General features: G+C 44.3%; 1 pseudogene; it reads left to right on the top strand.

Annotated features, from left to right (window-relative positions):
* LOC134934187 (vomeronasal type-2 receptor 1-like) overlaps positions 1-18,430 on the top strand; it is an 86,390-nt pseudogene that overhangs the window by 18,592 nt on the left and 49,368 nt on the right.

Raw genomic sequence — 18,430 nt, 5'->3', positions numbered from 1 at the left:
AAATTTAGAATTATCCAGCAGCGCCAAAAAGGAATATATCTATCAAGGCAGTAATTGGGAGTGAATATAACTCTGCATGCCTACAAGATAGGGAATTATTATTATACTTATGACATGTATCTAAGATTCGACTCTACATCAGTAGTACATAGAGGAATGAGTAACCAGTCATATTGCTATAATATCGTCACAGTGTCTTACTTTGCTACTTTACAACAGTGTGAGACTGAATACAATATGGACACATTCCTTTAACCTCGTATGACTGTATATGGGAAATAGACTACTGAATAGAGTGGACTGTCAAAATACTATTAAGACAAGATTATACACTGTCCAATCTAACTATTCAGTGAGAATTTTCCCCATCTTAATTATTAACCACACCTACATGGATAAGATTAAGCTCTATATCTATGATTAAGAGCCAGTGACAGATCACTCCACAACTATAAAATGACACATTGATAGAATACTGGAGGAGTGATTTCTGTCATTCTTAGTGGATCACATGACAACAGAATTAGTGGCCGATATCACAAGACCACTTCTAGTCACAGTATACAGATCGATATTTGGATCGACTAACAATAGCAGGAGTCATTACCTTATCTTATCTATTTCTATCTTTTAATATTTTGCTTTTTTTTACAGTTAGGTGGGGAGTTCATTGCATTTATTTATAACTATTTAAAGTTACGTTTTAATGACCATTCTCTAGTTTATTGACTTAGTGCACCATAGGGCTACCCCTTTCTTCTTTTTGGTACAATATATGTATTTCAGGTAGCTGGTGGAACACCCCCTCCCCTATACTTACTCAGATTTTGAGGTTACCACATCAGACGGGGGTTCCAGTCCAATTGTACCTGTGCGGAAACACTTGTCCTGTTTACATTAATTAGCAAAATCACTGTAATTATGTGTCCAAATCACTGGAATTAAATGGCAAAATCTCGCTATTGCCTGCCTAGTGAAGTGGAATGTAGATGGGATTTGGTACCGGGGACACAATACCTTCATCAATTGTCTAAATACCACTGCACTAATGGCAGATACCGGGCGCACATCTAACTCCAACATAAGTGTCAAGGCCTCAGTTATGAGGGCTTCCATCGTCATGTGAAGCTACGAACCACTAGTCATGAACATAGGCCAGGGTATCAGCTGTACCTTGCCACACAGTGTCGTAAATGGCATATTGGCAAGTTTACATATCTCCTCAGACCATTTCAGTTTCTTTTTTTGGGTCTTTTTAGTGAACATTGGCTTTTTGGATTTTACATACTGTCAAAGTCAGAAAAATATCACGCTGCACGTTGCCATATATTAACCTCATGCGCTTGCCCGCTGCACATGCACTTTCACTGGCGTGCGTGCACATACTCGCAAATGCGTGACGGCGCCTCTACGGGCGTGCGCTCGAGCGCATGGTATGTGCACTTACGGTAGAGTTTGTGTGCGTCTAGCGAGCGACTCAATCGCTCCTTAATAAATCCATATAGCAGGTTTTATAGGTAATTTTCCCCTTAGTAATAACTGTAAGTTTGGTTAAAGTGACTTGCTCATGGACATGGGAATCCCTCTTTTCGTGATACAAAGGGTCTGTCTAAGGTTGAACAGTGGTGTCTGGTACCTAACCGAAGAGTATTTTAAAAGCAACAATCCGGTGTTGGTTAGGTATAGATTAAACGCTCCTGTGTATAGTTATGGCCATTAGTAATTTCTGGACATATCCTATATTTGCAGATCATTACCCATGCGGCGGGAATCCGGAGATTCCCTCCCACCTGAGCTGTTTGAAATAGTCACAGCCCACCTGTTCAAATCCACCTATGACCTTTTGTTATAGTGCAGAGAGACATTCCTGTGTCCAATGAACAATAAGGTTGTAGGGCCCTTTGAAGTACACTGTATGTTGTGTATATAAGGGTCACTGTCCCCAGACCGGCCAGTACTCTCTCTTCAACAGTTATCGCTGATAATTGGAGGACTGGATTCTGGTTGCGCCTGCGAGTGTTCCCCGTATGGTATGTTTCTCTGTGGCCACTTTGTTACCCGTGTAATGTTAGCCATTCCTACTTAGTCTAAGTATTTGTATTTGCGATTGTTTACTATTGCGTATATTTCTGTCTAGATATCCTGTTAGAATTATATGTTAGTTTGTAGTGTATGACTTGTTAACTGTTTCTCTTTTCGATATAACTAAAAGCTTGTTAGTAAAGGTGTTGGAACCTTAGCAAGGTTTCGTGTGTTCATTACATTTGTAGAGGGTAATAGGAGCGTCCTGATCGCTCAAACAGCTTTGGTATTATTAAGGTTAAGCAGCGTTATATCGCTACAGTGTTTCAGTACAAGGTTTACAGCATAAGAGTATCCTTTCTGTGTGTTACATTCAAGGTTTACTGACTGTCATCTTGTGAGCGTCTGCGCCGCTCGTGATCTCCTCGTGGTCTCGAGCGTCCGCTACACTGGTAGCGTATCATTACGGTAGTCGGCAGCCTATAGCGTGCTTGACTCTACGCATTAAGCCGTGAGCGAACGTGCTGCTCGTGTGTCTCGTCAATGGCTAAGCGTCTGCTACGCTAAGTGCGTACCCTTACGGTACCTCATACGCCAATTGCGTACTTAGTCTCTTACCCATATATAGTAAATATTATAAGGTAATCAAATCGACATTATCAATGCCCTCTACTATCACATTGGGCATCGACCTTGTCAGACGACGTTGATGGAATTTCATTGTCTATGTCATAGCTAGTGGCAGCAGCTTCAGCACTAGGAGGAAGTGGTTCTTCTTGATCTTTCCCTATTTTATCCTAAAAATTTTTTTGTTTTCCATTATTTTTTGGGAGTTTTATGAGACAATATGCGGCACTGGAATGACTGATGACACAGGACACTACCACTGGTCTGATGCATCACAACAGGTTTTTGTTATAATTGTTATACTGCAGCAGTGGACATATAGCAGCAGCGTATGTCGTCTCTGGAATTACTGATGACACAGGACACTACCACTGGTCTGCACAACACAGCACCACTTTATACAGCTACACTGGATATATGGCAGCAAAGAACGCCAACACTGTGACTGGCTGGACTGATACAGCACAATACACTGACTACAGTGGACTGGTCTTCACAACACAGCACCACTTTACAGCTACACTGGATATATGGCAGCAGAGAACACCAACACTGTGACTGGCTGGACTGATGCAGCACAATACACTGAGTGACTACACTGGACTGGACTGAGCAGCACAACACTTGCCACCCCAACACACAGACACTGAACACTGAGGACACGTCCTCTCTATACACTCTCCGAGACTGGAGTGAAAATGGCGGGGATGCGCGGCTCCTTATATTGAATCCAAATCCCATGACAATCCGACAGCGGGATGATGACGTTTTGCCGCGTTCGGGTTTTTAAGTCAAGTGGGAAAACCTGAGCTTGGCTCGGAACCGGGTTCAGAGCATGAAGTTCGGTACGGTTCGGTTCTCTGAGAACCGAACTCGCTCATCTCTAGTTTTCACCCACTTTTACATCTGCTATTCTGTCTCCATTTGTAAGTATTAAGTCTAATATTGCATATTTCCGAGTGGGCTCCCTCACCAATTCATGGAGGGGTGCCCTAAAGGGAATTTAAAATGTCCCTACTTCTAGTGGAACTAGTGATCATGTCCAGACATGAAATTGGTTAGATACACAAATGATGTGTAAATTATTGGGTAGTATATACTGGCTGGTTAATGAAAGCTTAAACACCTATACAGTAATTTACAGTATTGTAAATTGTGTCCACATACTCCACACCATGACAATTGTCAAAATATAATTATACTCCTTGAATAAGAGTAATCTAAAGACTTTATCTGGACTTTTTCTATATGATAATATGGATAGTCATTACTTCATGTTAGGGATATAGGGGAGAATTCAATTAGCTCCTATCATTTCGGAGCTATTGAATGCGCACCCAAAAGTATTCAATTGTGGGCTCTTTTTGTCCATTTTGGAGGCATTTTCACTAATGCCTTATCACCTTTTTTTAAGTGAAAAGGTATTGGCGAAAAATGCCTCAAAATCATTGAAAATGGCCCGCGTATCAACGGAAAACACACGGATTCACCGATCCATGTGTTTTCTGCCCCTGCCACATTTTTTGCCAGGCAAAAAAATGACCCTACTATTGCATAGGACCAAATCCCTATTCGCCCTAAATATAGTGAAAATCTCAGGTGAAAAAAACAGAGCTAATTGCATACACCTCATTATACTGTATCCCAGTAGTGCATTGCCCCAGTAGGTGCCATTTCCTGCCACCAAAAGCCACGGCCAGGTCAGTCAAAGCAGCCATGATGAATGACCAGGTATGCAGATACACGGTGCCCTGCTTAAGAGTCCAATGCCATAGGCCACACCCTCCCATGATAAATGGCATAGCTACAAATCACTGGGGCCCAGCGGAGATTCCCCGAACCCTCGGCAATCCAGTCCGAGCCGTCGTGTGGGTGTGATTGCAAGTGAGTGTGAAATAAAGGGATAACATATTCAGGGTGAATATTGTCCCGCCCCTCATATTTCCTTTATAGTGGGACTACAAGTGCCAGCAGGCCCTTACAGCCCAGTCATGCTGGCACTTGGAATTCACCAAGAGCCGGCATTCACGGCAGGCTTGCTAGGTCCTGTAGTCCCACTGTAACAGACAACATTTCTTCTGTTACTACACCATTAAAACCGCACCCACCACCTCCGTGGGTGTAGGGAATAGTCCTGGGCATGAGGTATACTTGGGAGAGGAAGGGGGCGCTTTATTGGGGAGATTACTACTTTCTGAGTAATGGGCTCACTAATGGGGGGGGGATTGTGATTCGTTCTGCCCCTGCCATGGCACCATCCTATCACTGACGGTGGCCCGGTACTGGTTACTGGAAATACAGGGAACCCCCACAACCCCCACCTGTTTTTCCGGGTCCTGAGCCAGCTAACAGATCTGAGGCTGACTATATATATATATATTTGACTGCTGACTAGGAGAAGCGACTCTTCCTGCTGAGCATTATATGCATAAACGACATTGTGGCTTGTAGTGAATTCAGCACTATAGTGTTATTGTTTGCCTTACAGAGTTGGCACATTCATTTTAGCTGTGAATTCAGCGCACTTTTCATTACATCCATTACCGCAAGCGTTTTTATTGATTTTTTTAGGGATAAATTTGATTATATATCGGTCATCCATTCTTTTATGTTCTTCCGACCTTGTTGATAATGATCCCCTGATGAAGTCCAGTTATAGAGATATTGTTATAGAGATATTGCACTTTTTTCACATCTATCTGTATATATATGCACTTTGAATATATGTTAACACTGCACTAATTAACAGGAAGTGACGTCAACAGCACTTCCCCCAGTTATGAGGTATAAATATGTTCTGTCTCTTGCCTTGCACCACCCCTTGATGAAGTCCATGAGGGACGAAACGCGTTGGGTGCTATTCTGATTTTACCTCAACCTCTTAAGATAAGCTACCTCTCCTCCCTTTTTCTATGTTTTACCCTGTGCATTTTACACCCAATTTTCTGTGTTTTTATGTACTCTTTTATGAATTTTGGCATATGTGTCTCTGACGTTTTTAGCTTAGCCTTTTGCTTCTCCCTTTTTTTCATCTGATATTTATTGACTAGGCTGCATTTTAATATTATTATTTTACATGTTACCCCTTTATAGTGCTCTGTCTTTTTAAAATTAAATTATACATTTTTTTAGTACCTGTTTTTTTCCCCCATTATTGATTAGACACCTTTGGTCGCTTGCAAATACCTCATCCCCCCGCACCACTTTCTAACTTGTAGGCATATATACCAGTGCCTACATATACTTTTGAGGTTTTTAAGCTGACGCCCTAATACTTTTAAGGGAGTGTCCACCAGGTTATGTACTGTTAATTACTACGGAACGTATCTTTCCCGTACTGTTGTATATATACCTTAAATACTACATCTGTGGCGCTGTTAGCTTCTTTTGTACATATATATATATATATATATATATAAAAAAATTTAGTCTTTATTACAGAGAGGTGTGTGAAATGCTTATTTATTTACTAAAAAATACCCAGTGACTAGTACATTGTAATCTCAAAGTTCATACCTACTGGCATTAGTTGTGCCTCCTGTATTTTAGCTATTGCTATTTTTTAATGTTGTTACAACACTGAAAAATATGGTTGACAATAGAACCGACTGTTTAATAGGTCATCATGCCTATTCTAGTTTTACAGAGCATGTTTTTTCCTTCAATACATATTGTAGCTATGCCCTTGGACACTGGTGTATGTGAACTCCCACTTTAACCACTTGCCTGGCATGGCTGCATCAGATTACTTCCTCCCACTCCTACCTCCAAGATTTTTCACGTGCTGCACCACTTCTCTGGAATTCCCTACCTCTCCCCCTCAGACTCTCCACCTCTCTACAAAACTTCAAATGGGCTCTCAAGACCCACTTCTTCACCAAACCTAGCCAAATCTCATCCTAAACCTCTGTTCCATACTCTCTATGTACCCCATCTGTCTCACCCCTGTCTGTCTACCCCTCCCCTTTAGAATGTAAGCTCTCACGAGCAGGGCCCTCTTCCCTCTTGTGCTTATCATTTCTTACTCTAATAATCTTCAACTGCACCAAATCCAGCAGTCTTCTGCCACCTGATACTTATTCCAGTGTCATCTGCTGATATAGCTATGTTTATTTACCCTGTACTTGTCCTATATTTTCGTCAACTGTAAATTGCTGTTTTCCTGCTTGATTATTTGTTTATGTACTCTGTAATTGGGCGCTGCGGAACCCTTGTGGCGCCATATAAATAAAGGATAATAATAATAATGATGTGACCAGTCAGAAAGCCCACTGTGTGGCTGTAGGAAGAGAATGTATTATGTATACAAATAGTACAAACATAATGATACAACATGTAACAGTCATATCAAAAGTAAGACTCTAAGATACTGTAGACTGTACACAGTGATGCAGAGATCTAGGTACATGAGAGGGGGTCTGCACCCTATTCATGCAGAGGGAGGAGGAGGAGGGGGGGGGGGAAATAGGGAAATACCCAAAGTGTTGGACAAAACCATACCCTAGTCAAGGGTTTTCATTCTGTAAGACCGGCCTCTGTCGCCAGAAGATGAAAAGGAAACCCAGCTGAGCTTCATCTTGTAGATGTGCAAGTGTTGATAGAGCTACAGCTTAAAAAAATGACATATAAAGAGTCTGCCTCATATGGGGAAAAACTATAGAGGAACCATATATTCATTTTATAGTAATAGACTGTAAATTGAACATCTCTTGTGGGGTTGAACTGGAGAAGGCTTAGAATGGAGGGCCATTGGGATTGAATGGCATCAAGAGATCTCTAGTAGACACTGTTGGACCTTCAAGGCTTTTTGGAGAGAGCTGAGCAGCGGGGAGAAGAGGGGAGTGGTTGGGCACTGAAAGCAATGAATGGGTCCCTTTGTGGGATCTCATTATCTCCCATCACCAAAGCAAGAAGACTGGTGGACCTTCCTAGTACAGAGGTCAGTTTTAACTCAAGGAAGCTCAATGTTGAGGGTTTGTACACTGATTTGGGTAAAAATCAGGGGTCACTGCCTAAGGTGCACAGGCACCTGTTGACCAGTAAATTTGGGGACAGGTGTAACACTTCTGGCACTTGGTCCTATAGAAGTTCTTATTGTAACAGGTTGAACAGCTTCACATTACAGATGGGTGGCTCTTTAATATTATTGTCTGTTTAAAGAAGGAGGAGGCAGGTGATCCATCCTGGGCGGAAAGTTGGATGAAAGAGATGGGTCCAGGAGATCTTCAAGAAGGTGAAAGGGATCTTCAGTGCAGCAGTGGTTATAGACATCCTCTAAATTGCTTTAATCTAGGTAAGATATGAAGTCATGGGGGAAATTTATCAATGCTTGGGGAGAGATAAAGTAACATCCAATCAGCTCTTTTCATTTTTCAAACACAGCCTGTAATATGACATTTAGTGGCTGACTGGTTAATACTTTATTTCTCTCCACTTTATCTCTCTAGACCAGTGGTTCTCAAACTCGTTCCTCAGGACCCCACACAGTTCATGTTTTCCATGTCACCCAGCAGGTGAACTGTGTATCACCAACTGTCACATTTTAAAAATGTACAGGTGACCTACAAAACATGAACCGTGTGGGGTCCTGAGGACCGAGTTTGAGAACCTGTGCTCTAGACTATGATAAAACTGCCACATAGATAGGGATCTTCAAGTACAGTAGGCAAGAGGGTGATCATCGATTTCATGGAAATGTTCTGTGACGTATTAGTTTACATGTGATTTTTTTTTATGTACAGTAGTTGTGGTCAAACTATACTTCTAAAAATGTTTGGGTGAATTATTACATTATAATTCATTTCATCACAATGACAATGTAAGTGTTGCATTTTCTATTAAAGCTGCTGACTAATCTGTCTAATTTTATTTCTAATTTATTAATACTGAAAGCTGTAAAAACTGATATTGTTATGAAAGTTTATTTAATTTTCTGCTATTAAAACATTCTTCTCTATCATGTGATAGTCTTTTATGTATGTCTGTAATTATGATCAGAAAAAGCTCAGCCTGTCACTTACAGAGCCTTGTATAACAGGACAAGTTTCAGCACTACACACCGCAGGGACATCACATCTGCACAATTATGTGTGTAATTGTCATTCCCTAAACTATAATGACCACAGATCCCATCTGCAAATAGACCACAGAGAATGCATCAAATGCAAATCATAGCGAGAAGGGAACGGTACTATGTATAGAGTAATTTATATATTCATTCAGATCATTACATGTAATTACAGTTATCTCTATAAAGCTGGGTGATACCTCAGCAGTAAGCAAGCCAAAGAGAGAATAGAGGCAATGTAAGTATGAGACACCTCTTATATCACTGCACCTCCATCACACACCCTCATCTATACACATCACTGTCACTGCACCTCCATCACACACCCTCATCTATACACATCACTGTCACTGCACCTCCATCACACACCCTCATCTATACACATCACTGTCACTGCACCTCCATCACACACCCTCATCTATACACATCACTGTCACTGCACATCCATCACACACCCTCATCTATACACATCACTGTCACTGCACCTCCATCACACACCCTCATCTGTACACATCCCTGTCACTGCACCTCTATCATACACCCTCATCTATACACATCACTGTCACTGCACCTCCATCACACACCCTCATCTGTACACATCACTGTCACTGCACATCCATCACACACCCTCATCTATACACATCACTGTCACTGCACCTCCATCACACACCCTCATCTATACACATCACTGTCTCTGCACCTCCATCACACACCCTCATCTATACACATCACTGTCACTGCACCTCCATCACACACCCTCATCTATACACATCACTGTCACTGCACCTCCATCACACACCCTCATCTATACACATCACTGTCACTGCACCTCCATTACACACCCTCATCTGTACACATCACTGTCACTGCACCTCTATCATACACCCTCATCTATACACATCACTGTCACTGCACCTCCATCACACACCCTCATCTATACACATCACTGTCACTGCACCTCCATCACACACCCTCATCTGTACACATCACTGTCACTGCACCTCCATCACACACCCTCATCTATACACATCACTGTCACTGCACCTCCATCACACACCCTCATCTATACACATCACTGTCACTGCATCTCCATCACACACCCTCATCTGTACACATCCCTGTCACTGCACCTCTATCATACACCCTCATCTATACACATCACTGTCACTGCACCTCCATCACACACCCTCATCTGTACACATCCCTGTCACTGCACCTCTATCATACACCCTCATCTATACACATCACTGTCACTGCACCTCCATCACACACCCTCATCTGTACACATCACTGTCACTGCACATCCATCACACACCCTCATCTATACACATCACTGTCACTGCACCTCCATCACACACCCTCATCTATACACATCACTGTCTCTGCACCTCCATCACACACCCTCATCTATACACATCACTGTCACTGCACCTCCATCACACACCCTCATCTATACACATCACTGTCACTGCACCTCCATCACACACCCTCATCTATACACATCACTGTCACTGCACCTCCATCACACACCCTCATCTATACACATCACTGTCACTGCATCTCCATCACACACCCTCATCTATACACATCACTGTCACTGCACCTCTATCACACACCCTCATCTATACACATCACTGTCACTGCACCTCCATCACACACCTTCATCTATACACATCACTGTCACTGCACCTCCATCACACACCCTCATCTATACACATCACTGTCACTGCACCTCCATCACACACCCTCATCTATACACATCACTGTCACTGCACCTCCATCATACACCCTCATCTATACACATCACTGTCACTGCACCTCCATCACACACCCTCATCTATACACATCACTGTCACTGCACCTCCATCACACACCCTCATCTATACACATCACTGTCACTGCACCTCCATCACACACCCTCATCTATATACATCACTGTCACTGCACCTCCATCACACACGCTCATCTATACACATCACTGTCACTGCATCTCCATCATACACCCACATCTACACACATCACTGTCACTGCACCTCCATCACACACCCTCATCTATATACATCACTGTCACTGCACCTCCATCACACACCCTCATCTATACACATCACTGTCACTGCACCTCTATCACACACCCTCATCTACACACATCACTGTCACTGCACCTCCATCACACACCCTCATCTATATACATCACTGTCACTGCACCTCCATCACACACCCTCATCTATACACATCACTGTCACTGCACCTCCATCATACACCCTCATCTGTACACATCACTGTCACTGCACCTCCATCATACACCCTCATCTATACACATCACTGTCACTGCACCTCCATCATACACCCTCATCTATACACATCACTGTCACTGCACCTCCATCATACACCCTCATCTATACACATCACTGTCACTGCACCTCCATCATACACCCTCATCTGTACACATCACTGTCACTGCACCTCCATCATACACCCTTATCTATACACATCACTGTCACTGCACCTCCATCACACACCCTCATCTATACACATCACTGTCACTGCACCTCCATCACACACCTCATCTATACACATCACTGTCACTGCACCTACATCACACACCTCATCTATACACATCACTGTCACTGTACCTCCATCACACCCCCTCATCTGTACACATCACTGTCACTGCACCTCCATCACACACCTCATCTATACACATCACTGTCACTGTACCTCCATCACACCCCCTCATCTATACACATCACTGTCACTGCACCTCCATCATACACCCTCATCTATACACATCACTGTCACTGCACCTCCATCATACACCCTCATCTGTACACATCACTGTCACTGCACCTCCATCACACACCCTCATCTGTACACATCACTGTCACTGCACTTCCATCATACACCCTCATCTATACACATCACTGTCACTGCACCTCTATCACACACCCTCATCTGTACACATCACTGTCACTGCACCTCCATCACACACCCTCATCTATACACATCACTGTCACTGCACCTCCATCATACACCCTCATCTATACACATCACTGTCACTGCACCTCCATCACACACCCTCATCTATACACATCACTGTCACTGCACCTCCATCATACACCCTCATCTGTACACATCACTGTCACTGCACCTCCATCACACACCCTCATCTATACACATCACTGTCACTGCACCTCCATCACACACCCTCATCTGTACACATCACTATCACTGCACCTCCATCACACACCCTCATCTATACACATCACTGTCACTGCACCTCCATCATACACCCTCATCTATACACATCACTGTCACTGCACCTCCATCACACACCCTCATCTATACACATCACTGTCACTGCACCTCCATCATACACCCTCATCTATACACATCACTATCACTGCACCTCCATCACACACCCTCATCTATAAACATCACTGTCACTGCACCTCCATCACACACCCTCATCTATACACATCACTGTCACTGCACCTCCATCACACACCCTCATCTATACACATCACTGTCACTGCACCTCCATCACACACCCTCATCTGTACACATCACTGTCACTGCACCTCCATCACACACCCTCATCTATACACATCACTGTCACTGCACCTCCATCACACACCCTCATCTGTACACATCACTGTCACTGCACCTCCAACACACACCCTCATCTACACACATCACTGTCACTGCACCTCCATCACACACCCTCATCTATACACATCACTGTCACTGCACCTCCATCACACACCCTCATCTATACACATCACTGTCACTGCACCTCCATCATACACCCTCATCTGTACACATCACTGTCACTGCACCTCCATCACACACCCTCATCTATACACATCACTGTCACTGCACCTCCATCACACACCCTCATCTATACACATCACTGTCACTGCACCTCCATCATACACCCTCATCTATACACATCACTGTCACTGCACCTCCATCACACACCCTCATCTACACACATCACTGTCACTGCACCTCCATCACACACCCTCATCTATACACATCACTGTCACTGCACCTCCATCACACACCCTCATCTATACACATCACTATCACTGCACCTCCATCACACACCCTCATCTATACACATCACTGTCACTGCACCTCCATCATACACCCTCATCTATACACATCACTGTCACTGCACCTCCATCATACACCCTCATCTATACACATCACTGTCACTGCACCTCCATCATACACCCTCATCTATACACATCACTGTCACTGCACCTCCAACACACACCCTCATCTACACACATCACTGTCACTGCACCTCCATCACACACCCTCATCTGTACAGATCACTGTCACTGCACCTCCAATATACACCCTCATCTATACACATCACTGTCACTGCACCTCCATCACACACCCTCATCTATACACATCACTGTCACTGCACCTCCATCACACACCCTCATCTATACACATCACTGTCACTGCATCTCCATCACACACACCCTCATCTATACACATCACTTTCACTTCACCTCCATCACACACCCTCATCTATACACATCACTATCACTGCACCTCCATCACACACCCTCATCTATACACACCACTGTCACTGCACCTCCATCATACACCCTCATCTATACACATCACTGTCACTGCACCTCCATCACACACCCTCATCTATACACATCACTGTCACTGCACCTCCATCACACACCCTCATCTATACACATCACTGTCACTGCACCTCCATCACACACCCTCATCTATACACATCACTGTCACTACACCTCCATCACACACCCTCATCTATACACATCACTGTCACTGCACCTCCATCACACACCCTCATCTATACACATCACTGTCACTGCACCTCCATCACACACCCTCATCTATACACATCACTGTCACTGCACCTCCATCACACACCCTCATCTATACACATCACTGTCACTGCACCTCCATCACACAGCCTCATCTCTACACATCACTGTCACTGCACCTCCATCATACACCCTCATCTTTACACATCACTGTCACTGCACCTCCATCATACACCCACATCTGTACACATCACTGTCACTACACCTCCATCACACACCCTCATCTGTACACATCACTGTACCTCCATCACACACCCACATCTACACACATAACTGTTACTTTACCTCCATCTCCCCCCTCTCTCTCCCTGACACACTCTCTCTTGCTACCCCTCTTTCTCTTGCTGACACCCTCTGTCTTTCTCCTGCTTGCTCCCCCTCCCTTTTCCTCTCTTCCTGACAACCTGTCTCTCCCTCTCTTGCTCCTCTCTTTCTGTCCCCCTCTCTCTCTCCCTAACTCCCACACTCTTTCTCTCTTACCTCTCATCTCCCTCTATATCTCCATCACCCCCACTCTATTGCTCCTCTCTCTCTGTCTCTCTTCCCTTGACACCCTTTTACTCACTCCCCTTTCTCTATCCCTGACACCTTCTTTCTCTCTCTCGCCTCTCTTTCTCTCATTCCCTCTCTTTCCCTGACACCCTCTCCCTTTCGCACCAACACCCTCTCTCTATCGCTTTCTGGCTCCTTTCTCTCTCTCTCTGACACTATTTCTCTATCTCAATCTTCTCTCTTTCTTCCTAATACTATTTCTCTCTCTTTTTTTCTCATTCTCTTCCCTCTCTCTCTCCCTTTCTCCCCCATCTCTCTCTCTCTCTCTCTCTCTCTCTCCCTTGCACCCTCTTTACCTCTCTTACTACCCTCACTCTCGCTTCTGCACCCTAAGTGGCAAAGTAGTAACAGCGTTGGGGTGCTGAGTCAATTTTACTGGTGAGGGCATATTTGTTGCCCTGGGGTCCCCACTAGCCTTAATCCAGCATGCTACAATAGCACCTCACCCTCCGTTTCTGATACCCTGATGCTTATTTCAGTGTTATGACTGCTAATGCAGCAATATTTATGTATCTGGTACTTGTTCTACATTGTCTTTAACTGTAAGTCACTGTTTTGAAAGTTTAGCGCATTTGTTTATGTTCTTTGGCAGGCGCTGCGGAACCCTTATGGCACCATATGAAAAAAGTTTAATAATAAAAATCATACACCTTCAACCTTGTAAAACAACACACAAGAGTATAAAAATATAACTTAAAGTATAATTAATGACACAAAAGGGGAAAATAAAATAACTTGTGTGTTTTCTTGTATTTATAACCCTATTGCGGCTCCCTTTGTTCTCTAAATCACCAGCAGATTCAAAGTCATTTTGAATAGCCTGTCCATAGTATTGATCACTGGGTTCATGTCATTCTTATGAGTCCTTGTGGGTCATTCAGACCCAATCGCTTCTGGGCCTTTTTGGGTCTGAAGTGTGCATGTGCCAGCGCTGCAGTGCGCCGGCGCATGGCTGACAGCCGACGGCTGTCGTAGCCTAGTGATTGCCTCTGCCTGATTGACAGGAAGAGGCAGGAGGGGGTGGCACAGTGGCATATGGTCACCGTTTTGTGGGCCCGGGCCGGCCAACGCAGGTGGCTGCGTGACGTCACACGCAACCGCTGCGACCAGGGCTGCGATGAGTAGCTCCTGCTGGGAGCTACTCCTGAAGTACAAATGCATGCCTTTGTACTTCTGCAGGGTGGGGGAGTGGGGGTTGGGCCTGACATGCGGGGTGGACTAGTCTTGTGCTGGGTGTCCCCCCGCACGTCTGTGTGCCTGATCGTAGCCCTGCAAAATTTGTCAGGGCTACGGTCAGGTCTGAATTAAGCTCCTTGTCCAGTATCTGAGATGTGTACATAAACATACAAGTAGCCGAGTGTCCCATGTGATGCATTTTCTAAACATGGTAAAGTAGAACATGAAATGTGTATATTCTGTTTCCAGATGATCTACAGGATAACTCACACATCATGGACCGTAAATATATCCTCTGTTTATGTGTCATCCTCTTCTGCATCTTAATGGTCTCTTCCACGGATCAGCGTTGTAGTCTTCCACCTATGTCAGTGCTGAAAGGGATGACACAACCCGGCGATATCATGATCGGAGTCTTATTAGGTATACATATCGACAGAATTTACCAAAAGCTGACATTCAATGTGAGACCACCCAAGACCGCCTGCACACTGTAAGTAAATCTTATGATAATATTGATGTACTTTTAGGATTTGAATTAGAGGTATGAGTGAATTCCGTCAAAATGGGAAACGCTGTAAGCTGGAAAACCGTGTTTTTCTGCCGAGCGGCAAATTTAAAATGTGTGGACAGATTTGTACTGTAATTGGTTGGGCAATATTAGCGTAATATATGCAAAAATAGGCTTTTGCGGGGCGGGAGGAGGGCGGCAGTGCTCAATTTCCTAGGTGGAGACTGAGCATTGCGGGGGTGGTGTCATAGAAAAGGGGGCGGAGGCAGTCGAATGGGGGCGTGGCGTGAACATGATCGGAGCGGCTACGTGACATCACACATGCGATCTAAATGATTGCCAATTCTGCTACTTAGCAGAACCTGCAATCCTTACTGAATCAGGTCCTAAGTCTTAAAAAGTGATAAAGTGGAGCGAGCTAAAGTACCAGCCAATCAGCCCCTAACTGCCATGTCACAGGCTGTGTTTGAAAAATGACAGTTAGGAGCTGGTTGGCTGTTACTTTATCACTTTTCAAGGCTTAGTACATCTTTGTGCGACCCTGTGTATGCAATCTGTATCTGATCCATCCCAGAATTAATGGGGGTCATTCCGACCTGATCCCACGCTGCACTTCTTCGCAGCGGTGCAAGCGGGATGGAACTGCGCACGCACGGCGTTGCCCGCGACGGCTGTTGCTGGGCAACGATGCCGAGAACGAGGAAGGCAGTTGCAGCGGCGACCGCGAGAAGATTGACAGGAGGAAGGCGTGTCGGGGCGTCAACTGACCGTTTTCCGGGAGTGGTCCAGCGAGCGCAGGCGTGTCCAGGCGTTTTGAGGGCGGGTGTCTGACATCAAATCCGGGACCTGCATCGCTGGATCCGTTGCAAATGGTAAGTAGGTCTAGGGCTGGTCTTGTGTTATGTGAAACTTTTTTAGCATAGCAGGGCTGCACAAGCGATCGCAGCCCTGCTATTCTAAAATACACTCCCACATAGGCGGCGTCAGGTTGATCGCACGAGCAGCAAAAAGTTGCTACGTGCAATCAACTCGGAATGACCCCCAATATCACTACCCTCAATAAAACATCCTGGTATCATAAATGTTTATACTCTTTCCTTTCTAATCTCTTAAATCTCGTTGATTGTTCCACACTGATTAGCGTCTTATTAAGCTGCTACTTACTGTACACACTGCTCTCTATACTGGGTACAGGGTACTGCAATGTCTCTTTACTCTGAATTTTGTACCTCTTGTAAGTTAATAGGTAAATTAAAGGAATACATTTAAATAAAAAGAGGTTGCAATTAAGACTTATCAAATGCATGTTAGGAAAACTTGTTGCAGTTTGTTTTTTTTTCAGTTAAAAGTTGCAATATCTAGTAATGTGATATTTTTATATCAAATTGTTCTTATTCTTCTTAATGTAGAACACAAACACTGGCCAGCTCCATTTTTTAACTGCATTTTAGAGTTGAGCTAATGATTGACATGTGGTCAGATCGGGGGAATCTGGTATTGAAGAAAAGGTTTCACAGGTGGTCGCTAAATGGTTAGAGCACAGATCAGACTATAGGGCTTAACTTAGACCTGATCACAGCAGCACAATTGTTCTCTAATGGGCAAAACCATGGGGGTCATTCCGAGTTGTTCGCTCGGTAAAAATCTTCGCATCGCAGCGATTTTCCGCTTAGTGCGCATGCGCAATGTTCGCACTGCGACTGCGCCAAGTAAATTTGCTATGCAGTTAGGAATTTTACTCACGGCTTTTTCATCGTTCTGGCGATCGTAATGTGATTGACAGGAAGTGGGTGTTACTGGGCGGAAACAGGCCGTTTTATGGGCGTGTGGGAAAAAACGCTACCGTTTCCGGAAAAAACGCAGGAGTGGCAGGAGAAACGGGGGAGTGTCTGGGCGAACGCTGGGTGTGTTTGTGACGTCAAACCAGGAACGACAAGCACTGAACTGATCGCAGATGCCGAGTAAGTCTGGAGCTACTCAGAAACTGTAAGAGGTGTGTAATCGCAATTTTGAGAATCGTTCGTTCGCAATTTTAAGAAGCTAAGATTCACTCCCAGTAGGCGGCGGCTTAGCGTGAGCAAATCTGCAAAAATCAGCTTGCGAGCGAACAACTCGGAATGACCCCCCCATGTGCACTGCAGGGGGGGCAGATATAACATGTGCAGAGAGAGTTAGATTTGGGTGGGTTATTTTGTTTCTGTGCAGGGTAAATACTGGCTGCTTTATTTCTACATTGCAATTTAGATTTCAGTTTGAACACACCCCACCCAAATCTAACTCTCTCTGCACATGTTACATCTGCTCCACCTGCAGGGCACATGGCTGTGCCCATTAGAGAGCAATTTTGCTGCTGCAATCAGGTCTGAATTAGGCCCATAGCTCTGAGAAGTCCTTGTTTCCTCTTCACTGTTGGCTGAATATTTGGAGTAGAGACGTGCGCCGACCCTCTGTGTTTTTGTTTAGTTTTTTTTTTTTTTCGGTTTTGGTAAAACCACCCTCAAGTGTTTTGGTTTGGATTCGGATTTGGTTTGGGATTTCTTGAAAAATTATTTTAAAAAAAGCTAAATTCATGTAATTTGGACCACACAGTATTAT

The sequence above is a fragment of the Pseudophryne corroboree genome, chromosome 6 (assembly GCF_028390025.1).
Source record: "Pseudophryne corroboree isolate aPseCor3 chromosome 6, aPseCor3.hap2, whole genome shotgun sequence".
Taxonomy (NCBI): domain Eukaryota; kingdom Metazoa; phylum Chordata; class Amphibia; order Anura; family Myobatrachidae; genus Pseudophryne; species Pseudophryne corroboree.
The sequence above is the reverse complement of the archived record's forward strand: the minus strand, read 5'-3'. Positions and strand labels throughout refer to the sequence as shown.